The 24,935-nt window shown below is 43.6% G+C and overlaps 1 protein-coding gene and 1 long non-coding RNA gene across 4 annotated transcripts in view; both read right to left on the bottom strand.

Moving 5' to 3' along the window:
* Window positions 1-1,579, bottom strand: part of LOC146822831 (uncharacterized) — a 355,568-nt gene extending 353,989 nt beyond the window's left edge. For all 3 annotated transcript variants that reach the window (XR_014961843.1, XR_014961842.1, XM_085606591.1), the window contains exon 1: window positions 1,526-1,579. The gene's annotated coding sequence lies outside the window, so the exon portion shown is untranslated. The remainder of the gene's footprint in view (window positions 1-1,525) is intronic.
* A 1-nt stretch (window position 1,580) lies between these two features.
* Window positions 1,581-24,935, bottom strand: part of LOC146822830 (uncharacterized) — a 182,907-nt gene continuing 159,552 nt past the window's right edge. Inside the window, exons 2-3 of the long non-coding RNA XR_014961841.1 lie at window positions 7,463-7,547; window positions 1,581-1,610 (exon numbers count right to left, since the gene is read on the bottom strand). This is a non-coding gene — a long non-coding RNA (uncharacterized LOC146822830). The remainder of the gene's footprint in view (window positions 1,611-7,462; window positions 7,548-24,935) is intronic.

Below are 24,935 nucleotides of genomic sequence, written 5' to 3'. Positions count from 1 at the left end.
AGAGGCAAGAGGAGTGCATAAACAGGGATGAGGGGTGCAGAAAGAGGCACGAGAGATGCAGAAAGAAGCAAGAGGAGGGCAGAAAGAAGCAACAGAGGTGCAGAAAGAGGCAAGAGGAGTGAAAAAAGAGGGTAGGGTACAGAAAGAGGAACGAGGGGTACAGAAAGAAATAAGAGATGTGCAGAAAGAAACAAAGGAAGTGCAGAAAGAAAGAACAGAGTGTCAGAAAGAAGGAACAGAGGTGCAGAAAGAGGCAAGAGGGGTTGAAAACGAGGGAAGAGGGGTACAGAAAGAGGCATGAGGGGTACAGAAAGAAGCAAGAGACATGCTGAAAGAAACAAAAAAGTGCAGAAAGAAGGAACAGAGGTGCAGAAAAGGCAACAGGGGTACAGAAAGTGGGAAGAGCGGTACAGCACGAGGCAAGTGGGTACAGAAAGAAGCATGAGAGCTGCAGAAAGAAAGAAAAGACTTACAGAAAAAAGGAACAAAGGTGTTGAAAGAGAAAAGAGGGGTGCAGAAACAGGTAAAAAAGGTGCAGAAACAAGCTAGAGGTGCAGAAAGAAAAAAAAGAAGTGCAGAAAGAAGGAACAGAGGTGCAGAAAGAGGCAAGAGGGCTGCAGAAAGAGTGAAGAGGGGTACAGAAACAGGCACAAGGGGTGCAGAAACAAGCTAGAGGTGCAGAAAGAAAGAAACAAAAGAAGTGCACAAAGAAGGAATAGAGGTGCAGCAGGAGGCAAGAGGGGTACGGGAAGAGTGGTGTATAAGAGGCACAAGTGGTGTCAAAAGAAGCAACAGAGGTGCAGAAAGAAGCAACAGGGGTGCAGAAGGAGGGGAGAGGGTTGTAGAGAGAGACAAGAGAAGTGCAGAAAGAAGCAAGAGAGGTGCAGAAAGAGGGGTGCAGAAAGAGGCATGAGAGATGCAGAAAGAAGCTTAGAAATGCAGAAAGAAGCAACAACGATGCAGAAAGGGGGACGTGGGGTGGAGAAAGAGGCAAGAGGGATACAGAAAGAAACAAGAAAGGTGCAGAAAGAAACAAAAGAAGTGCAGAAAGAAGGTGTCATGAATGTAGCAAGTGATTCACATGAAAACACATGCATGCACAATGACGCAATTTGTTTATAATTTAAAACCGACCCCTGTCCCGTGCACCAGCACTCCTTAGATTGTGTGTTTTATTGAGAATACCATAATGCTTTACGTATCTGATACTTATGATAATGCCTTTGTGATCCTTTAAATACACTCCTGCTACATTGTTAGAATGGTTGTAGTTATCAGGTGCTTCAAAGGAATAGTGCGAATAAGTATTGCAACATTCACGGCCCCGGCAAAACAGCTGTTCATGTCGGCATCGGATTAATTTTGACCGCTCGCATCATCACGCTAGGACGTGAACGGCGTGAACGAGTGTGGCAGACAGTTTTGGTGTGGCCTAACTATAAAAGGCCACACCCTTCTTATAGAAGGCGCTTAGCCTTCCGTTCATTTTAGAGAAAGGATCTGTTTCTCTAACATCTCCACTTACCTGATTGCAGCGCAGTGGATTTCGGCAATTCCGGCCAAAGAAAGGACATCTTCTTCATCTTCTGGAGACTTGGCGATGGCAGGACCTACAGAGAAAAGAGAAATAGAATATAAGTAAATATTACATCTTTGGACTTCCTACAATATAAAGAAATATTGTTGAATTTTGAACACTTTGTTTTTGGACATAGTGAATTGCGGTTTGCATTGTGAATTGTGATTTGCACAAGTAGTGCTTTTAACTACGTTCAGTGCATAGAATCCTGTTACCTGTTATATTGAGAATTGCATGGTGTTGCTTGCTTACACTTTGTGTTTTCGAGAATTACACAGGATTACTTTTGAGTACACTTTGAGTGCAGGACCTCTTGTTAAATCGTATATTGAAGTTAAACTCGATGTACCTATGTTTTTATATTTTCAAAACTAATACGAAGAGGACACAAGGATTAAGAAGTCATCATCCAAGTAAGTTAGAGTTTCTCCACAATCAAGTGGAGTGTCGCTCTTAGGCTTTCAACGGTCCAGTTGTATTTATGCTAGTGTTTCTTTTTTTAGCTTGCCGATATTCTCACACAAGGACAGACACACCATCCATCTCCTGTTCTGCCAACTAAGTGCTATCAAGACATACTGGGACGTTAGACCCTACAGCTACAGTTCACTGGTAGGCTTTGGAATTAATGCGACACATTCTAGAATTAGTAGTAGACTGTTCCATAGATGTCCGTATATACAGTCAGGAAGGGTTTACTGAGATTCCTTCCCTTGTTCCCTCGCAGGTCGACAGCAAAAGCCATCAGCATCCAGTATCCGGCCTCCTCCCCTAATTCCATTATATAACTTGCTTGTGTTCATATCACAGATTATAGTATAGGGATTTGGGAGGTTGGCTCATTGCGTATCTGTGAAACCACAACTACGCACGTGCAAGACAAGGTAAGAGAGTGCGTGGTTGCCTGACACAAGGCTAAGCCCACGGTCACTGTTTCACCCAGATGCAAAGGATGCGACTCTGCAAATTTCTCTACAGGATATAGCTGCCATCTTAACAGACATAAAAGCTGAACATGCGGCGTTACGTAGAGACTTGTCAACTCAACAAAGAGCAGTACAAAAGCCTATTCTTAAGCCTTCTAGTTTCCATATTTAATCCTCACCTTCAACTTCTGGTGATACAACTCAAATTCAAGTTGTCTCTCCCGTGTCCGTGCCATTAGCACAACCAGAGTGGTTTTATGGTGATTGTAACAAATTTACAATTTTTATGAACCAATGTCACCTTCATTTCATTGCGAAACCCACAGCATTCCCTGATGATACATCAAACGTAGCCTTTATCTTATCATATTTAGTAGGTGACGCAGCACTTTGGTCAGTTCCTTTAGTGAAACATGATGATCCTTTACTGTATGATTTCAGATGGTTTAAACATACTATGAAACAATTATTCGCTAAACACGTCTTTGTACAGTCTGCATATATTGAGCTACTTAATTTAAAACAAGGTTCATCTGACTTACTTTACAATATTTCAGTGTTTAATTGCCTAGTTTTAGAAATTAATTGGCCTCAAGAAAAAAGAGTATCCCTCTTTCATAGAGGATTGAAAGACGAATTAAAGGGCATGGTGACACAGATTGTAGATCCTCCAGATGACTGCAGCGAGTTTATCGATCTAGTTGTAAAATTAAACCACCGTTTGTTAGAACGTAAAGGAGAACGTGAGAAAACAGAACACAAGCTTTTATTGTTCAAAGATAAAAGTTCCATTAACAAAGAAGTGGTCAATAAAACAGATCTAGGAGAACCCATGCAAATCGGTACAATAAGAGGACCGCTTAAAAAGGAAGAAAAAGATAAGAGAAGGAAACTAAATCAGTGTCTTTATTGTGGCAAGACAGGGCATTTTGCTAAAGAGTGCCCGACATGTCCCAATAAAAATAAAACAAAAACATCTGAAGTAGCCATGGTACAAACCCTACCGGAAAACTAGTACACTCGATAAAAGACGAGGTCAGTTTGTCGAGTACCTATTTTAATTTGCCCTCCACATTCCAGACAGTAGTTTTTCGACATCTTTGTATTCCAGTAAAACTCACACCTACTGATAAAACCTGCTCATTCTTGGATGGTGGACGCGTTAATTGATTCCAGAGCCACCGGGAACTTCATTGATACTCAATTTGTGTGCACTTTAGGGTTATGCACTGAGGCCAAGAGTCATCCCGAAATAGGGCATGCAGTGGATGGGAAGGAACTTACTTCAGGGCCTACACAGAAACAAACTGATATTTTGAAAATGCAATGTTCCCCCTCTCATAGTGAACGTATCACATTTGACATAATAGACGCACCACAATTTCGACTCATTTTGGGAATTCCATGGTTAACGTGTTATAATCCTAGTATTGATTGGGTACAGAAAACAGTAACATTTAATTCATCCCAGTGTCACACTCAATGATTCCAATATCAAACTAATGAGGACATTGTGCAAGGCTATGATTTTCCTAAAGAACTACAGAGTATTCTACTTCTCGAAGGTGTTCCAACAGAGTATGTTGATTTAATAGACGTGTTTGATAAAAAGAGAGCTAATACCCTGCCTCCACATAGGGATTTTGATTGCAGAATAGTTCTGGTCCCTGGTGCAACTTTACCTTGCATCCGGATTTACGCACTCACAGAAAAAGAAAATAAATATTTGCGAACCTATTTGAATGAATATCTTCCAAATGGTTTTATCCAGCACTCTAAGTCTCCGGTTTCATCCCCTTTATTTTGTATACCAAAAAGAGGGGGGAATTTCACTCGTGCATCAATTATAGAGCCTTAAATAATAAGATGGTAAAAAATCGATACCCTTTACCACTGATTCCTACGTTATTGGACCAAATTAAACAAGCAACCATTTATACCAAATTGGACTTGCGTGGAGCATATCATCTTGTAAGAGTTCAAGAAGGCGATGAATGGAAAACTGCATTTTTCACAAAATTCGGCCTTTTTGAAAACCAAGTAATGACCTTCGGACTCTGTAATGCTCCTGCTGCTTTCCAATTTTTTATAAATTAGGTTTTACACAAATTTATTGATGTTTGTTGTGTTGTCTATATAGATGACATCCTTATATATTCCAATTCTGAATCTGAACATGTTAAACAAGTACGCGCCATCCTTCAAAAATTGCTACAAAACTCATTATATGTTAAATTGGAAAAAAGCATGTTTCATGTCTCTAAAATAGATGTTTTAGGATATGTCATTAGCCCTTTGGAATTGAAATGGATCCAAAGAAAATTGAGGCAGTAAGCACCTGGCCCAGTCCCACTTCTGTAAAACGGGTTCAAAGTTTTTTAGGCTTTGCCACTTTTTATCGGTGTTTTATTCAGAACTTTTCTCACACTATAACTCCCGTCACAAAACTCCTTCGTAAGGGCGGTAAATTTGAATGGACTGGGGCGGAGAAAGCTTTTCAGACTCTTAAAAGTATGTTTACATTGGCGCCAATGTTAAGTCATTCCTACACTTCACTTCCATTCATAGTAGAGGCTGATGCTTCTCAATTCGCTCTGGGAGGAATATTGTCACAGATAAACAAAAACACAGGTCAAATGCACCCTATAGCCTATTACTCAAGAAAACTATCGGCAGCAGAGCAAAATTATGCTTTCACGGATAAAGAATTATTGGCAATTAAGGCTGTTTTATGAGGAATGGCGCCATTACTTGTTGGGTGGACGTCATCCGATCACTATTTACACCAATCATAGAAATTTACAATCTTTGCAATCAGTCAAAGCTCTATCGGCCAGACAACTCCGATGGACGTTATTTTTTAATGATTACAATTTTGTTATCACCTTTCGACCAGGGAAAGAGAATCATAAAGCGGATGCTCTATCACGTATCGGTGAGAAAGAAAATGATCTTGAAAACACCAATAATGTACAGCCTATTCTACCCATGTCTTGTTTTCAAGTCGGTCTCACAACCTATGATGTCATAGCAGACCTTCAAAATGAATTCAAGACAAAAGATAAAGATGAGTGGAAAAGAAGATATCCATCTCTGCAATGGAAAGAAAATCTTCTTTTTATGAATGATAAAATTGTAGTACCATCAACAGTTATTCAAAAATCAATCCTGCAATTACATCATGACACTCTTTTGTCTGCTCACCCTGGCATTATGAAAACGTATCAAGTAATCAAGAGAACATTTTGGTGGCCTTCCATGTTCAATAATATCAAAGATTTTGTTGAAACCTGTAGTGTGTGTATCCAAAATAAACCACAACATCAAGCCCCTAGTAGTTTTTTACAACCCCTGCCAATCCCACCCCAACCTTGGCACACAATCTCTCTTGATTTCATAGTAGAACTTCCACCGACCAAGCACGGTTTTGCTACCATTTTGATTGTAGTAGATCAGTTCACTCGTATGGCACATTTTATTCCTTTAAAGCGACTTCCCTCCACCATGGAATTAGCACAGATCTTAATGGGAAATATAATAAGTTTACATGGCATCCCATCTGTTGTAATTTCAGATAGAGACCCCCAATTACTTTCACATGTTTGGCAAAATTTAAGTAAATCATTGAATATGGAAGTGCGTTTGTCATCAAGTTATCACCCACAAACGGATGGTTTAATGGAGCGCACCAATCAGACTATCGAACAGTATTTATGATGCATGTTAAGGGACCATAATGAAGAATGGTCAGATATTTTATGGGCATTGGAATTTGCATATAATAATGTGAAACATTCATCTATCAATGTGTCACCGTTCTTTTGCAATTATGGGTACCATCCAAAACATATTCCTGATCATGGGGTGTCACCCAATTTAGTTCCATCCATACAGAATTATATCACTAAGCTAACTTCTATTCATCAAGATGCTCAGTTTCAACTAGCTAAGGGAAAAGAAAGTCAAAAGACTGCTGCAGATAAACATCGTTCTGCTCCCCCTTCCTATGCCATAGGGGACAAAGTTTGGCTAGCCACAAAAAATGTACAAATGAAGGGAAATAAGAAATGTAGTTCTCGGTTTATTGGACCATTTGCTGTAGAAAAAATACTAAATCCTGTGAGTATAAAATTGACACTCCCATAACAATATTGAATCCATCCAGTCATTCACGTGTCTTTATTAAAACCTTATAACCCCAAAACACGTGTTACAAAGCCCCCTTCTTCCATAGAAATAGAGGGTGTCTCAGAATTTGAAGTTAAGCCAATCTTAGATGCCAAAAGAATTTGTGGCAAATTATTTTGTTTTGTGGATTGGAAAGGCTATGGCCCAGAGGAGCGTTCCTGGGAACCTTTAGCACATTTAAAGACCGCTTCTCGATTAGTGAAAGCTTTTCACGTCCATTACTCAACAAAACCTATTCCAATGGTTTTAGGGAAGCTCTTAAGAGGGGAGTACTGTCATGAATGTAGCAAGTGCTTCACATGAAACCACATGCATGCACAACGACGCACTTTGGGCATCGTGAACTTGTTTATAATTTAAAACCCACTCCTGTCTCGGGCACCAGCACTCCTTAGATTGTGTGTTGTGTTTTATTGAGAATAACATAATGCTTTACGTATCTGATACTTATGATAATGCCTTTGTGATCCGTTAAATACACTCTTGCTACATTGTTAGAATGGATGTAGTTATCAGGTGCATCAAAGAAATAGCGCAAACAAGTATTGCAACATTCACGGCCCCGGGCTCGGCAAAAAACCTGTTTGTGCCGGCATCAGAGTAATTTTGACCGCTCGCATCATCACGCTAGGACGTGAACAACGTGAACGAGCGTGGCAGACAGTTTGGGTGTGGCCTGACTATAAAAGGCCACACCCTTCTTCAAGAAGGCACTTAGCCTTCCGTTCACGTTAGAGAAAGGATCTGTTTCTGGAATATCTTCACTTACCTGATTGCAGCAAAGCGGATTTTGGCAATTCCGGCCAAAGAAAGGACAACTTCTTCATCTTCTGGAGACTTGGCAATGGCAGGACCTACAGAGAAAAGAGAAACAGAATATAAGTAAATATTACATCTTTGGCACTTCTCACAAGAAATTTACGGCTAATCAAAGACTAGTTTTTGGACTTCCTACAATATAAAGAAATATTGTTGAATTTTGAACACTTTGTTTTTGGACATAGCAAATTGCGCTTTGCATAGTGAATTGTGATTTGCACAAGTAGTGCTTTTAACTATGTTCAGTGTATAGAATCCTGTTACCTGTTATATTGAGAATTGCACGGTATTGCTTGTTTACACTTTGTGTTATTGAGAATTACACAGGATTAATTATGAGTACACTTTGTGTGCAGAACCTCTTGTTAAATTGTATATTGAAGGTAAACTCCATGTAGCTACATTTTTATTTTTTCAAAACTAATAGGAACAGGACACAAGGATAAACAAGTCATCATCCAAGTAAGTGAGAGTTTCTCCACAATCAAGTAGAGTGTCGCTCTAAGGCTTTCAACGGTCCAGTTGTATTTATGCTAGTGTTTCTTTTTTAGCTTGCTGATATTCTCACACAAGGACAGACACACCATCCATCTCCTGTTCTGTGAACTAAGTGCTATCAAGACATACTGGGATGTTAGGCCCTACAGCTGCAGTCCGCAGGTAGGCTTTGGAATTTTTGCGACACATTCTAAAATTAGTAGTAGACTGTTCCATAGATGTTCATATATACAGTCAGAAAGGGTGTACTGAGATTCCTTCCCTTGTTGCCTCGCAGGTTGACAGCAAGAGCCATCAGCGTCCAGTATCTGGCCCTCCTCCCCTAATTCTATTATATAACTTGCTTGTGATTCATATCACAGGTTATTGTATAGGGATTTGGGAAGTTGGACCATTGCGTCTCTGTGAAACCACAACTAGGCACGCGCAAGACAAGGTAAGAGAGTGTATGGTTGCCTGACAGAAGGAACAGAGGTGCAGAAAGAAGTAAGAGGGGTGCGGGAAGAGGGGTGTGAAATAGGCACCAGGGGTGCAGAAAGAACACAGATGCGTGCAGAAAGAAGCAAGAGAGTTGCAGAAAGAAACAAAAGAAGTACAGAAAGAAGGAACAAAGGTGCAGAAAGAGGCAAGAGGGATACAGAAAGAAGGAAGGGGGGTGCAGAAAGAGGCACACAGGTTGCAGAAAGAAGGGACAGAGGTCCACAAAGAAGCAAAAGAAGTGCAGAAGGAAGCAACAGAGATGCAAAAAGGGGGAAAAGGGTGGAGAAAGTGGCAAGAGTGGTGCAGAAAGACGCAAGAGAGGTACAGAAGGAAACAAAGGAAGAGCAGAAAGAAGGAACAGAGGTGCAGAAAGAGGCAAGAGGGGTGCACAAAGAGGGAAGAAGGGTGTGAAAGAGGCACAAGCACTACAGAAAGAAGCAAGAGGAGTGCAGAAAGAAGCAACAGAGGTGCATAAAGAGGCAAGAGGAGTGCATAAAGAGGGAAGGGGTGCAGAAAAAGGAATTGGGGTGCAGAAAGAAACAAGAGATGTGCAGAAATAAACAAAAGAAGTGCAGAACAAAAGAAAAGAGGGTCAGAAAAAGGCAACAGGGGTGCAGAAAGGGGGTGGATTAGAGGAGAAAGAGGCAAGGGGGTGCCGAAAATAGCAAGAGAGCTGCAGAAAGAAACAGAAGTAGTACAGAAAGGAGGAACAGAGGTGCAGAAAGAGGCAAGAGGGGTGCAGAAAGAGGGAAGAGGGGTGCAAAAACACGATAAAAGGGGTGCAGAAAAACTGAGAGGTGCAGAAAGAATCAAAAGAAGTGCAGAAAGAAGGAACAGAGGTGCAGAAAGAGGGAAGAGGGTTGGAGAAAGAGCGATGAGGGTTGCTGAAAGCGGCACAAGAGATGCAGAAAGAAGCTGAGAAATGCAGAAAGAAGCAACAGAGATGCAAAAAGGGGGACGTGGGGTGAAGAATGAGGCAAGAGGGATACAGTAAGAAAGAAGAGAGGTGTAGAAAGAAACAAAAGAAGTACAGAAAGAAGGAACAGAGGTGCAGAAAGAGGCAAGAGGGGTGCCAAAAGATGGAAGAGGGGTGTGAAAGAGGCACGAGGGGTGCAAAAAGAACAAAGAGGCATGCAGAACGAAGCAAGAGAGTTGCAGAAAGATACAAAAGAAGTGCAGAAAGAAGGAACAAAAGTGAAGAAAGAGGCAAGAGGGGTACTGATAGAGGGAAGAGGGGTACAGAAAGAGGCACAAGAGTTGCAGAAAGAAAGGAAAGAGTTGCAGAAAGAAGCAAGAGAAGTGCAGAAAGAAGCAACAGATGTGCTGAAAGAGGGATGAGGGGTGGAGAAAGAGGCAATAAAAGTGCAGAAAGAAGCAACAGAGACGCAAAAAAGGGAGAACAGGGGTGGAGAAAGAGGCATGAGGGGTGCAGAAAGATGCAAGAGATGTGCACAAAGAAACAAAAAAAGTGTAGAAAGAAGGAACAGAGGTGCAGAAAGAGGCAATAGGGGTATAGAAAGAGGAAAGAGGGGTGCCTAAAGAAGCTCAAGTGGTGCAGAAAGAAGTAAGAGAGTTATAGAAAGAAACAAGAGGAGTGCTAAACGAAGCAACAGAGGTGCAGAAATACGCAAGAGGGGTGCAGAAAGAAGGCAATGGGGTGGAGAAAGAAGCAGGAGAGCTGCAGAAAGAATCAAAGAAGTGCAGAAAGAAGGAACAGAAGTGCAGAAATAGGAATGAGGGTGCAGGAAGAAGTGAGAGGTGCAGAAAGAAGCAACAGAGGTACAGAAAGAGGCAAGAGGGGTGCAAAAAGAGGGAAGAGAGGTACAGAAAGAGGCACATGTGCTGCAGAAAAAGCAAAAGATGTGCAGAAAGAAACAAAAGAAGTGCAGAATGAAAGAACAGAGGTACAGGAAGCAGCAACAGGGGTGCAGAAAGAGGGTGGATGGGTGTAGAAAGAGGCAAGGGGTGCAGAAAGAAGGAACAGAGGTGCAAAACGAGGCAAGAGTGGTGCAGGAAGAGGGGTGTGAAAGACACACGAGGGGTGCAGAAAGAAACAACAGAGGTGCAGAAAGAAGCAACAGAGGTGCAGAAAAAGGGAAGAGGGGTGGAGAAAGAGACAAGAGAAGTGCAGAAAGAAGCAACAGAGATGCAGAAAAGGAGAAGAGGGGTTCAGAAAAAGGCAAGAGGGGCACAGAAAGAAGCAAGAGGTGTAGAAAGAAGCAACAGAGGTGCAAAAAGAAGCAAGAGGAATGCAGAAAGAAATTACACAGGAGCAGAAAGAGAAAACAGGGGTGCAGAAAGAGGGTAGATGGGTGGAGAAAGAGGCAAGGGGGTACCGAAAAAAACAAAAGAAGTGCAGAAAGAAGGAATAGAGGTGCTGGAAGAGGCAAGAGGGGTACAGAAACAGGCAAAAGGGGTTCAGAAAGAAGCAAGAGAAGTGCAGAAATAAACAAAAGAAGTACAGAAAGAAGCAACAGAGTTGCAAGAATGAGGCAAGAGGGGTGCAGAAAGAGGTGAAAGGGATACATAAAGAAGCACGAGTGGTGCAGAAAGAAGCAAGAGAGGTGTAGAAAGAAGCAAGAGGAGTGCATAAAGAAGCAACAGAGGTGCAGAAAGAGGCAAGAGGGGTCCAAAAAGAGGGAAGGGTTGGAGAAAGAGGCATGGGGTACAGAAAGAAGCATTAGAGCTGCAGAAAGAATCAAAGAAGTACAGAAAGAAGGAACAGAGGTGCAGAAATAGGCAAGAGGGGTTCAGAAAGAAGCGTGAGGTGCAGAAAGAAGCAACAGAGGTGCAGTAAGAGGGAAGAGGGGTGCAAAAAGAGGGAAGAGGGGTACAGAAGAGGCACAGGTGCTGCAGAAAAAGCTAGAGATGTGCAGACAGAAACAAAATAATTATGCAGAAAGAAAGATCAGAGGTGCAGGAAGCAGCAACAGGGGTGCAGAAAGAGGGTGGATGGGTATAGAAAGAGGCAAGGGGATGCAGAAAGAAGCAAGAGAGCTGCAGAAAGAAACAGAAGAAGTGCAGAAAGAAGGTACAGAGGTGCAGAAAGAGGCAAAACAGGAGCAGAAAGAAGTGAGAGGTGCAGAAAGAAACAAATGAAGAGCAGAAAGAAGGAACAGATGGGCAGAAAGAGCAAGAGGGGTGCAGGAAGAGGGGTGTGAAAGAGGCATGAGGGGTGCAGAAAGAAGCAAGAGAGGTGCAGAAAGAGGGAAGAGATGTGGAGAAAGAGCCAAGAGAAGTGCAGAAAGAAGCAACAGAGATGCAGAAATGGAGAAGAGGGGTTTGGAAAGAGGCAAGAGGGGCTGCAGAAAGAAGCGAGAGGTGTAGAAAAATGCAACAGAGGTGCAGAAAGAGGCAAGAGGGGTGCAAAAAGAAGGAAGAGGGGTACAGAAAGAGGTACAAGGGTTGAAGAAAGAAGGGGCAGGGGTGCATCAAGAAACAAAAGAAGTGCAGAAAGAAAGAACAGAGGTGCAGAAAGAGGCAGGGGTGCAGAAAGAGGGTGATGGGTGGAGACATAGGCAAAGGGAGCAGAAAGTAGCAAGAGAGCTGCAGAGAAAGAAACAGAAATACAGAAAGAAAAAACAGGTGCAGAAAGAGGCAAAAGGGTACAGAAAGAAGTGAAAGGTACAGAAAAAAACAAAAGAAGTGCAGAAAGAAGGAACAGAGGTGCAGAAAGAGGCAAGAGGGGTGTGGAAAGAGGGGTGTAAAAGAGGCACAAGAGGTGCAGAAAGAAGCAAGAGAGGTGCAGAAGGAAAAAAAAGAAGTGCAGAAAGAAGGAACAGATGTGCAGAAAGAGGCAGGAGGGGTGCAGAAAGAAGAAAGAAAGGTTCAGAAAGAGGCAAGAGGGGTGTACAAAGAAGCAAGTGAGGTGCAGAAAGAGGCAACAGAGGTGCAGAAAGAGGCAAAAGAGGTGCAGAAAGTAGAAGAGATTTGTAGAAAGAGGCAAGAGAAGTGCAGAAAAAGAGAGAAAGGTGCAGAAAGAAGCAACAGAAATGCAGAAAGAGACAAGAGAGGCGCAGAAAGAAGCAAGAGTGGCTTGCCAATTTAACACCCACATTTAGCAATAAGTAACAGGTGACCATTCTAGGTTTGCAGAGGACCTTCCAACACGCTGTAACACTTGTTGCTGCATTTTTGGTAACGTTTTTGCCGTTTGAGCTAGAAACAAACCTTTTTTGTTGTTGAAATCTGCAATGATGGATTTTGTGGCTAATGCAAAAAATGTATAATTGTGCAAAAGTCGGTGCAGCCAAACAGTCGCATAATTCCAGTGGCCCTGCTCATACCTCTGACTAGGTTCAGAAGTGCTCCTCAGTGATTCCTTCTTCTTTTGTCTGATTGAGTTCATAGTTTAGCTTCTATGAAGACGAGGAAGTATAAGCCTGAGGCTACCACTCCACAACACTACCATACCACATAATTACTCTCCATAACACATAATCCCAGTCTACATAATTCCTTTACACTAAATACAACATACTTTCTATCCACATAATTTCACTGCACAACATACCACATAATTCCACTACACACAAGGTACATCCACTCTACTCCAAAAAACATTAGTAAAAAACTTTTACATTTACAACGCCAATAGCTCTAACTCTTGCAAATGCGAGGCCTATTACATTACAAATGCTTCTTTAACTTTTAATCACGTTTGCAGAGTGGTGGAGAAAGTAGGCTGGGCTTCCAACTAACGCTCAGGAATTCCGCTGCGTAGGACTTACAGATGGTACCAGGCAGGCTTCTTGGCCCCCAAAGTCCCTCAAGAGTAAAGGGGACTTCATCCCCCAACCGATAGTATGCCAAAAGGCACGTTTGCAGAGTAGTGGAGAAAGGGGCGTGGCCTCCAAAGCCTTCTTAGCAATTCCACTGTGTGGGACTTACTGGACATAACAGGAGGGGTAGTTGGCCCCCATAGATGTCCTTGGGGGCCAACTACCCCTCCTATTATCTCTAGTAAGTCCCACACAGCAGCATTGATAAGTTCTCAAAGCAGGCCACGCACCCTTTGCGCACCAGTGTGCAAACGTGCTCCCCAGCACGCTCTTGGATGGGAATTTAAGTCCCCTTCGTTGCTGGGGGTCCTTAGAGGCCAACTAGCCTACCCGATACCTCCAGTATGCCCCAGATAGTGGGATTGCTTACAGGTGGACACTGGCCACTCCCCCTTTGTCCACCGCTCTACAAATGCACCTCCTGGTGCGCTCTGGGTTGGGTGATTAAGTCCCCTTGCCTACTGAGGGCCCCTGGGTGCCAACTAGCCCACCAGTTACCTCCAGTAAGCCCCACATAGCTGGATTGCTGAGAGTGGTCTGAGGCCATGCCCCCTTTTTACATCACTCTGCAAACGCGCCTCCTGGCGCACTGCTGCTTGGGGTATCAAGTCCACTTTACTCCTGAGGTCCTCAGGACACAAGAGGACCTCTTCGCCCACCAGCAATACACCAAGAGGTGCATTTGCAGAGTGGTGTAAAAAGGGGTGTGTACTCGGACCACCTCTCAGCAAACCTCACTGTGAGGGGCTTACTGGAGGTACCTGGTGGGCTAGTTGGCCCTTAAGGACCCTAAGGATTCAAGGGGACTTAATCCCCCAACCCAGAATGCGCCAGGAGGTGAGTTTGCAGAGTGGTGCAGGGAGGGGGAGGGCCTCCGGAGATATGCCATCTTTTCATTTGTTTTGATAATTTTAGAAGGGGGGCTGTGTGGCCCTTCCTTCTCTTGCTATTTTTTGGGCCCTGGCGACCCCATCCCCCAGGGCCTGATCCATTTCGTTAAAAAAATTAGAAAAAATGGGAAGGGGTCCGCGTGGCCCCCCTACCAAGGTCAATTTCAGCCCCGGGAATCCCATCCTCTGGGGCATGGCCTTGTGTATTTCTTTTTTAAACTATACAGGAGGGTGGCCGCCTGGCCCTCTTCCTGTTTTTTTCCAGTTTTCCACTTGTCTATCTCTGTCATTTTCCATTCTGAGTTGTGTAATTTCATACCCTCTCAGATGGCTGAAATGACTATCCGCTAGAACAGTCCTTCTTTATTGTCACTTCACCAAGACTTAAGGACATGCAATTGGTGTTTTTTTTCCCCTGTGATGGAGGCTGCTGGGCAGCCGAAATGAGTATTGTAAAACAAATGGATTTGTGCATTGATCTTGCCTGGCTCTGAGAGTGCGTGATCTCGTTCTTGGGAGAAGATTACTGTTATTGCCGGTGTGCTCCATCACGGGTCCGTCGGTACTGGAAGGAGCTTTTGCAGTGGTATATTTATATATATATATATATATATTCCTGTAATGTTCGAGTGTATGATGTAACAGAGGCAATAAACGGAACAAACCTCATGAAAACGAGTGCTGAATCTTCAATCACATGGAGGTTGGGGAATTCTTTTTGTACATAACTGGCGCATGCGGTAGCGCCATTTTTCAAGCACCACCAGCATTCTGGCAGCACGCCAGTTTACCGCAAATTGGATTTTTGATGTTGAGATAGGCATGCCCCCATGCGAGGATGAGGCAATGGAGAAGAGGAGAAGGCGTGTGCAGAGGGAAAGGTTCAAACACTGGGAGCCAAAGCTCCCTTGGCGGGGACTGGAACTCCTCTGCTAAAAAGCACATCCTCACCCTGGAATTACCACCCTTGCAATGGAGCTGGGCACCGCAAACGGCACTGACCGAGGAAGCGGTGGTGTCATGGGATCCTACTACTGCTTATCGGAACCAGTTACATCAGACACACGGATTTAAGTATTAAAACAGCAAGAAGTCGCCACAGTGAGTTCTCCTTCCTTTTATTGGGATATTTGATATCCATTAATGAGTCGTCTCTGCGTGAGAAAGCAAGATGTTATCGGAAACGCAGGTATGTGGAAGGAGCAAAGAAAACTACACAGAGAGCGTCAAAACTGAGAGTAATTTTGTCTAAATGGACAGAAATGTGTGACTTTTTGGTTTTAAATTAAGACTGTGTTGTGATGCTGTTCCACAGTTTAAGTACTTTAATAAATCCAGTCCAGGTTTTGCAGGCAACATGAAAATGCATGATGGGACTTTTTAGGATAAAAAACAAACTGATGGACATATCTTTTTTAAACACAGCTAGTAAATAATCTCGAAGCAAGGGAACTTGCAGGACATTACTCAGTTGTGATTTCCTTTAATTTTATTGCAGATAAGTTTGTGTATTCTTATAATGATAATATCCCCGCATACAAGTGCACACCTTATCACTGTGGAAGGAAGTGCATCCTCTATTTTTATTATTATGTGAACTGTAAAAGAAGCACCAAAATTGCAAGTTTTTAACAGGATTTTACAACATCTTAGAGCGGTGGTCAACTTAGACCCTAACTATCCTGTGGCGCGGCATCTAAAATTAGTACACAACAATAATCTTAATGACCTTAGATATTATGTTATCAACTCAGTACCCAAAAATATCAGCGGGGGTAATAGAGAAAAAAGATTGAGACAAGTGGAATCAGAATTTATCATGTTACTCGATACTAAAATGCCGAATAGCCTCAACAACAGTGATGATTTGCATAATTTGTGTATGACTGTTGCTGGGGGAATGGTAATAATGATGAATCTCAGGTATGCTTTTTAATTGTTTTTTATTCCTGCTTCAGCTGGGTTTTAGTCTGGGTTTTCCTAGGTTTTATCTGGTTTTAGTGGAGGTTATTACCGGTTTTTGTGTTCTGGGATTTTATCGATTTTATCATCATTAATTTATGAAACTGTATGCACTTTAGTCTAATGGCTGCTAAATGTATGGTTTTTATTGTGGTTTAACAATATATATGAATTGGTGTGGTGATGTTTTTATCTGGTGGGGTTTTTGTTTTACTTATTATAACACCAGTTCTTCATAACATAACTTTTGAAAACATGATAACCGAAAAAAAGTTTTGCTACTAAGTGTAAAATCAATGGTTTGCCAACATCAAAAAACACGTATATTTTTTGTCTCAATAGATGCTACAAACAGAGTAATCTGGAGAGTGGGACTTGTGTATATACAACTATTAAGCATGTCAAGAGATTGGAAAATGAGATTGGAATATGAGATGATATAAGAGACGTCTGCTAGAAGCTGCTATGAATTCATCTGTATATATTTTTCATGTAACTTAGCACTTTAACGCTAGCACTTTATTGCACAATTTACACATTTTAAAAATATTATTTGATGATGTTAACGGATAAATTCTAGGAGTGCGAAGATGTTGATGTCAATAGGCCTGTATTCAATACATATTTTAGTTAGTTTAACTCGAAAATTAGCACTATGCTAGAAGTTGTATTTTCGAGATATCCTAAATCCAATTGTATATATTTGGACAATTTCTGTTTGTGAGTCATTAACTAAAGAGCACTAAGCTTTCATTGTTACATTTGGTTGCACAAACAAAAAAATGCAATCAGTAATTTGCTAAATCTATTATGATTGGTTTGTTTCTATTTAAAAAAAACAGGTCTCTTTCTATGTTTGCACTCCAGATTGAGTTAATTTAAATATGTGTCTCATGTGCTTTTTTGTTTGACACTATATATATGCACTGATTGTTCTAGCGCGTCATATGATCAAGACTGCCGTTGGGCAGTCGAAACGTGTCAGGCTGGGCACCTGCTTGTAACGGAATATGCACTTGCCCATTTAAATCTGCAAAAATGAAAAAAAAAAATTCTCCACGTTGTGGTCCGTACCTGCTTTGGATCAAGAAAAGGATCATTTCAGGATTGTGGCTACCATATATATATAGAGAGAGATATATTTATTTTGTATATTTTTAAAATATTTAAAAAGCTATTTAATTATGTTAGAAATTAAAATTATTAGTTTAATAATAGTTTTCAACTAGATATATGTCAATAATATATATATATATATATATATATATATATATATATATATATATATATATATATATATATATATATATATATATATATATATATATATATATATATATATATATATATATGTGAGGGGGGGTGTGTATTTAACTTTTTTTAAACAGTTTAATGTTATTTTTGTTTAAATAAATATTAAATATATTCAATTTTTTAGGATTTTAATGTTATTATTTAATATATTTAATAATTACTATTTAAATGTATATATTGAAAAAAAAATTATGCAACGATATTAGTGACAATGATATTATTTTTGGATATTTTTGTACTTGGCGTTATAGGTATAGGTTGAAAATATTTCTTACATTGATATTAATGTCAGGATATTTTTTTATCTCGATATTTCAAGAGGTGATATTTTATCAGTGAACCAAAAAGGAGTTGGTGGGTAAAGAGGGGCACAGTAAAGATAAGGATCTACAGCGTAAGAAATAAAAGTGTACTTGCCCGTGTAAAGAACAAAATTCCCCATTGTGAGGGCAGGTGGGAGAACCTGATGTTGCCTTCCAATCTAGAAGGAAGTGAGTGTTCTAACTTTGGATCTGAGGTGAAGCTGAGCCTGCCTACCACTAGCTGCAGGCCTTAACCACCAAACGTCTTGTTATGAAAACAAACAGACATATAGGTAGATCATTTCCTTTCAATTACCTGTGTCCTATTGCAGTGCATGGAAGTCTATTAAGCACAGTTCACCAATCTTACTGAGGTGTATTACAAAGTACACTTAGGGGCTGATTCCGATTCCGGCCGCAAAACAAACCGACCGACAAGGACCCGGACCGAATACTGACCGACACGGACCAGCGCCGTATGACCCGTGCAGTACGTAGCAACGCGAGTGAATTACAACCGACACGTACGGAATACAAGCCGTACGACCGAGCCAGAGGGAAAATAGTGATCCGGCCGGAAAACCGACGCGATTTTCACCGACCGACACGAACCCGGAATCAACCCGACCGACCCGTACCCGTGATGTACGATTAGCGCAGTACGATGCAATGCATGTAAAACCAGACCGACTCGCACGGAGATCAAGCCGCACGACCGACACGCACAGACAACCCGGCACACAAGCAATAGAGACCGCCGCGAACGACGCCTACCAAACACAAAAGACAGGCAGCGTGAACGAGGCGGAGAAGCCCGCACGAGACAACAGCAGCATCCGTTTCCGTCACATGAACGTCTCCTACATGCCTACAAAATACAATGGAAAAAACACAAAAAAAGGACCAAACAAGCATGACTAAGCCAATAAATACCCAACACAAATTAATTGGACAAAGAAACACCCACAACTACAACTATATAAAGGACTACAATCACTACCATCATCCTTTGTAAACAGGAGACACAGCCAGCAGCAAACACCAGTACACAGCAACCACAGACACACTCACAACTCACACATCACACAACTCACACACCATCAGCACCTCATACAAAAGCACACACACATACACACCGCAAAACCAACACCAACCCACCATCACTTGCACCCTCACACACACATCCCTCACCACCATCACCCATCACCATCCCTCCAAAGAAGAATCCAAAGTTCACAGATAGTGAGTTAGAAGTGCCGGTAGAGGAGATCATCAGAGTAGAGCCACATTTGTTTGGTACATTGGTTCAAAGGACCCCATCTCACAGAAAACCAAGATGTGGGTGAGGATTGTGGACAAGGTGAATGCACAAGCACCAACGTTGCGCACAAAGGACGATATCCAGAACAGGTGGTATGACGTGCGCAGGAGGGTCAAGAAACTCATCGAGAAAGATCACGCCTTGAGTCAGCGCACCGGCGGTGGCCCTCCTGCCAAACCAATCTACTTCAGGACCTAGGAGGAGAAGGTGCGGGACATCCTACCACCAGAGAGCGTCCATGGCCTAACAGACATCCCAGAGACTGGTGAGTACACAAACAACAAACCCAAGATTGTGTGGCAAGGGGACAGTGAAACCATGCATCCCAAGCAAACCTACACTAACCAATAGATAATCAACCCAAGATGTGTATGCCAGTCACACAAACACAATACCTGCCATCTCATAGTGGCTGGGAACTGTGTCATGACATGCACCAACCTACAAACAAATAGAGCAAGCCACTGGCACTAAGCCAAATACATCCAGCAAGACAGTTTGCCACCACAAACACACCACCTCACAGTGCAGCTGCCTGTCAGGAAGGAATAGTGGGGATGCAGGTGAAGTGAGTGTAGACAAAAGCATGTTGGGGCCTGTAGTCACAGATAATCAGACCCTCCAGGATTTCGCGATTTCGCGATTTCGCGGCTTGCCGCGAAATCGGCACTTTTGTAAAAATGCCGCGATTTTTACACAAGAGTCCTCGCGAAATCGGCACTTTTGTAAAAATGCCGCAATTTTTACAAAAGTGCCTGCAAAATCGGTAATGTACAACCCCTGTCAGGTAGCAATAACAGCAAGACCCCAATAATGAAGCATGACGTAAATGAACATTTGTTGTGTGAGGAGTATTTTACAAACATGCAATGTTCCGTGGACCCCTACGTTTTGTTAGGTATTGTAAATGTTTGCCCTTATTGTGCTGGCCTTGCACTATGTTTTGTAACTTGTAACGGTGACGACAGCACAGTGAGGCCAACAGCCAACACAGAAAATGACTGCTGCAGCATACATAGTGAAGACGTATTAAAATGTATTCACTATGAATGCTTCTGCAGCCATCTTCTCTGTTTACTGCTGGCCTCGGCAAACTCACACATGGCAGAGTGAAAACGCTTCCTAAAAGGTCCTTTAACAGTCAGCTGGAAGTGTTTTCACAGTTGACTATTAAAGGGCAATTTAGTAAGCTTCCTTTTCTGTCTTGCCACTGAAGTCTTCTTCTACGTCCTTTTCCACCGCGGCCGTTGCACTACACACTGAGACAGACACACAGACAAACAGAGGCGCACAAACACAGAGACACACACACAGGCACAGATAGACACATATAGATAGAGTCACAAACACACAAGAGCCACACATAGGCAAACACAAACAGACCCACACACAGAGACAGAGATACAGGGACACACTAAAACAGACACACAATGATAGATAGACATAGACAGGAACACACACGAAGAGAGACACCCAGAGACAGAGACACACACACAGAGACAGACATACATAGACGCACATACAGAGACACACACACAGACAGAGATACCAATGAAATACACACAGACACATATACAACACACAAAGGCACATACGGAGACAGAGTGCATACATTAAGACAGAGTGCACACAATGAGACAGAAACACACACAGACCAAGAAACACATCCAAAGTCGTACATACAGAGATGCAGAGACAGAAATGAACACACAGAGACACACACAGAAACAGATGCCCAGTTGGAGACGTACAGACAGAGACGTACAGACACTGAGGTACAGACAGAGACGCACAGACAGAGGTGCACAAACAGAAACGCACTGACAAATGCAGAGTGGAGCTGCAGGGGCTCTTAGAAGGGGTGAAACAACAGTGAGGCCGCATTAACATGCAAATGGTCTTTAAAAGACCTGTGAAGTGCTCGGGTGCGGCTGTGTGTGTGTCCGGGAAGCTGTCTGGGCTGCCGCACACGACGGGTGGGGCTGAAGCCCTTTGCGTCCAATGGGTGTTGCGCGCCTGCCCACAGGGGTACCGAAAACAACTCCCCATCAAACTCTTCTCCCCTCAATCAGATCACCTGCTGTCCATACACTTCTGTGAGGTGGAGGCAGCATCTGATATACTCAAGACATCTGATAGCCCAGCAAACCGGGAGCGTTTTCTACTCTGCAGGATCCTGATCCAATATAAGTAAAGGACCTGATCCAAGCGGCCTTGAAGGCATGTAAAGCACAAGGGCAAAGAGCAACTCTGTGTGGTGCAGACCTGTGGGCTATCGTCAGCGCCTCTGACCTATCGCGAGACCCTGATTAATCCCATTTAAAACATTAGGAGTGCCCCCGTACCTACTCATTTCCCGTTTCCTTGACATGATGTTAAAATTATAATCTTAATTTATTTATATAACATTAATTTAGAGGTTGACTTTTAAGTGCCATATTTATTTAGGTCTAGCATGTGTCCAGCCGCCCTCAGACTTTCAGGCGAGAAAAGGGTTAAGGATGTGCCAAACACCGGTCCCGCAATGTGTCAAAAGGTGTGATAACTGCTACCAACCTATACTAAAGCAAATGGAGAATTGCATTTCCAAAGGATAACAGCCTTCACCTGTGGGCTGCTTCATCTGTTCCATATTCCAGGTTCCCTATTCAAAGTGGAATACTCTGCTAAAAGAGTTTCCATTGACTTACGGCTGAAAATGAATGATTATGAGTAAAATAAAGTGCCGCAAAAATGCCGCTAAATTTCCATAATTGTGCCGCTAAATTTCCATATTTGTGCCGCTAAATTTGCGAATCCATGCCGCTATATCCTGGGGGGTCTGGATAATGCTCCCCCTTCTGATTGGCCCATCAAGACCTCTCTGAAACATGCCCACATCACAGGGAGTGGAAAATAACTGACAAGATGGCTGACACTGGCTCCTGCTAGGGGTTGTGTGCAAATCAGAAGCAGGACACCACTGACTGACATCCTGAAAGACAACATGCACGCCCTACAATGGAAGCACGTGTCATGATGGGAAGGAGGACTGACAGCCCTGACCATACTAATCAGCATGGGGAGACACCCCCCCAAAAACAAACTCCACACAACTCACCGGGTACAATGCATTGACACACACCTCATTGAAATATCAGCAAAAGATCCCCCGTACAGGGTGCTGCTGTGTGAAGCACAGGGGCTCACTTGGGACTTGTAGTCAAACAAACACCAGGATTTCACAGTCAGCCATCTTGCCATTTCTGTCACACCCCCTCACAGGGAAGCAGAGTCAAGAGGGAGGAAGCATGGGCATGCTGGGAAGGGGGGTGTAGCCAAGAGTATGATGGTACGCGCAGTCACAGACAGCCTACACCCACCCACATGGCCCTGCCAGATCAACCTGAACCATACTCGCCTCACAGGGAGTGGGAAGGGACCGACAAGATGTCTGACACTGGGCTCTGTTGTGGGGAGCACAAGGCCATGTTGGGACTGCTAGCCAAACAAACACCAGGATTTCACAGTCAGCCATCTTGCCATTGCTGTCACACCCCCTCACAGGGAAGCACAGTCAAGAGGGAGGAAGCATGGGCATGCTTGGAAGGGGGGTGTAGCCAAGAGTATGATGGGACTCGCAGTCACAGACAGCCTACACCCACCCACATGGCCCAGCAAGATCAACCTGAACCATACTCACCTCATAGGGAGTTGGAAGGGACCGACAAGATGTCTGACACTGGGTTCTGTTGTGGGGAGCACAAGGCCATGCTGGCAAATGGCCAACAACAAGATCAAACTCTGTCTGTGACAAGCTGGGAAAAAGCAGTGTACAGGCAGGCATCTGTTAGAAAAGTAGACAATGTCATGTTTGTGAACCAACGATGCATGTAGAAACATAAATCACGTTGTGTGTATCTTCCAAACACAGGTCGTGCTGGGCACCCACTGACAAGTGACGAGGATACCCAGTCCCAGACTCTGTTGGACACTGAGCTCTCTGGTCTGACAATCTCACTGTCCTCTTCGGATGACGACAACCAACCTGGCCCCTCCGGTGTGAGCCATCATGCAGCACCAGCAGCAGCAACATCTGCCCCCCCTGTACCCACGCCTCCACCATCCGGACACCGACAGGGCACCCCCGCCAACACAGACAGACCAAGGACAATCAACACCCACAGCACAGGGACACAGGACCCTCCGGAAGCTACAGCCAACACCACCAGCAACACCACCCAAGGGGTCCCAGGGTCACCTGTGCGTACCGCCGCTGGTCCTGCCCGTGTGGAGAGGGGTGCTGGGAGGGGTGGGAGGCACAGGGCATGCCTTGCAGAGGGGTCTGGACTGCATGATGACCCCCAACTGACACGCATCATAGATGCGTACCAGGATAGCACCGGAGGATTTGGCCGGGTAGTGGGGATCCTCAAGGACATAAAACAGGAGCAGGTCGCCCACCATGCCCGCATGGAGGCAAAGTGGGATGCCCTTACTGCGGTGCATCGGGACATACTACAATGCCTCCGCCAGATCAACACCAACCATGTCCCTACCCCTCTGTGTGCCCACAACATCTGTCGCAACACCATCTGCCAGCGCCACAGGGAGGGAGGAGGACTCTGGCAGAGAGTCCCCTGCACCGCAGAGGCCTGCACATGAGGATCCCCCCCGGAAGAAGAGGGGTCGTCTGAAGAAGGAAATGTGAGAGGCAGATGTCCCAGCACATCCCCCAGGGCCTCTAAATCTGTTCTGGACAATGTTCTTTTTGCGCAACCCGTTCACCTTGTCCAATCGCACACAACTTGCCCACATGACATGGAGGGTTCATGTAGGGCCAATGTATCAGATGACTGTCGACTTTACTCTGGACATTTCATCTACCAGCACTTCCAACTCAAATGTGAACTTTGGATTCCCAAACCACTGTACAGCACCCACCATCCTGTGCACCACACTCACACATGTTTGTAAATAAACTCACCAGTACACCATACTTGCTTCTGTTGTGATTCAAACTTGTCATGTTCAGGGCGAAGTCGATCTGCTACACAACACAGTGCATGCCAAATACTGCAACAATGTGACCAACGTAAGGTCAGTCATGGGGATGTGACACATGTGAGGGAGACACACCACTATGGCAACACAAAACATACTCACCATGGCCATGTGACTCATCACACACAATGATGTTGACCTGAAACACATTGGCATGCACAGACACAACACCAAGCGCAGTCAGTGGTAACAAGTCCACAGGTGAGGTAAGCAGATATCACTCAGATGTGGGAAGACAGACAACACACATAACAAAGCGTAGCACAGGTTCATTACACATCAGCAACACGTTTATTCCACAATAGTTGCACGGTAATTCTACGTAACAGTGGACACACGCTCACAATGTTTTGGAGAATGGATGTTCAGGGATGTGTGGTACATCAGTTGATGAGAATTGTCAACTTACACACTGGTGTTGGCTTCTGGGTGTTGGGGGTCAGTGTTGACCACACAACAGGCAAAGGACCCTGGGAAGGACAGACAAGATACAGTCAAAAGCACAGACGAACAGGAGAGAAATGCAATACACATGCACAAAACATGTTGCAAAACACCTACACAAACACTAGTTAGCAGTACTACCCTATTGTGGAGTACACACCACCTGAATGGACACAGCACAGTACGCATCCAGTCAAGTGGCACACAGACACACTCAGACAGCAACAGAGCTGGCTCAACACATTCCTGGCTACCTCCATACATTGACATAACAACCCTGGAAACTCACTTTCCGGTGAATAAGTTGTTGATGAGCTGGGAGCGGATGTCACCATCAACTTCATCATCACTGGCATCTTGCCCCAGGCTGGGATCCTCCACAGGTGCC

This window comes from Triturus cristatus, chromosome 5_2, assembly GCF_964204655.1.
Source record: "Triturus cristatus chromosome 5_2, aTriCri1.1, whole genome shotgun sequence".
Taxonomy (NCBI): domain Eukaryota; kingdom Metazoa; phylum Chordata; class Amphibia; order Caudata; family Salamandridae; genus Triturus; species Triturus cristatus.
The sequence above is the reverse complement of the archived record's forward strand: the minus strand, read 5'-3'. Positions and strand labels throughout refer to the sequence as shown.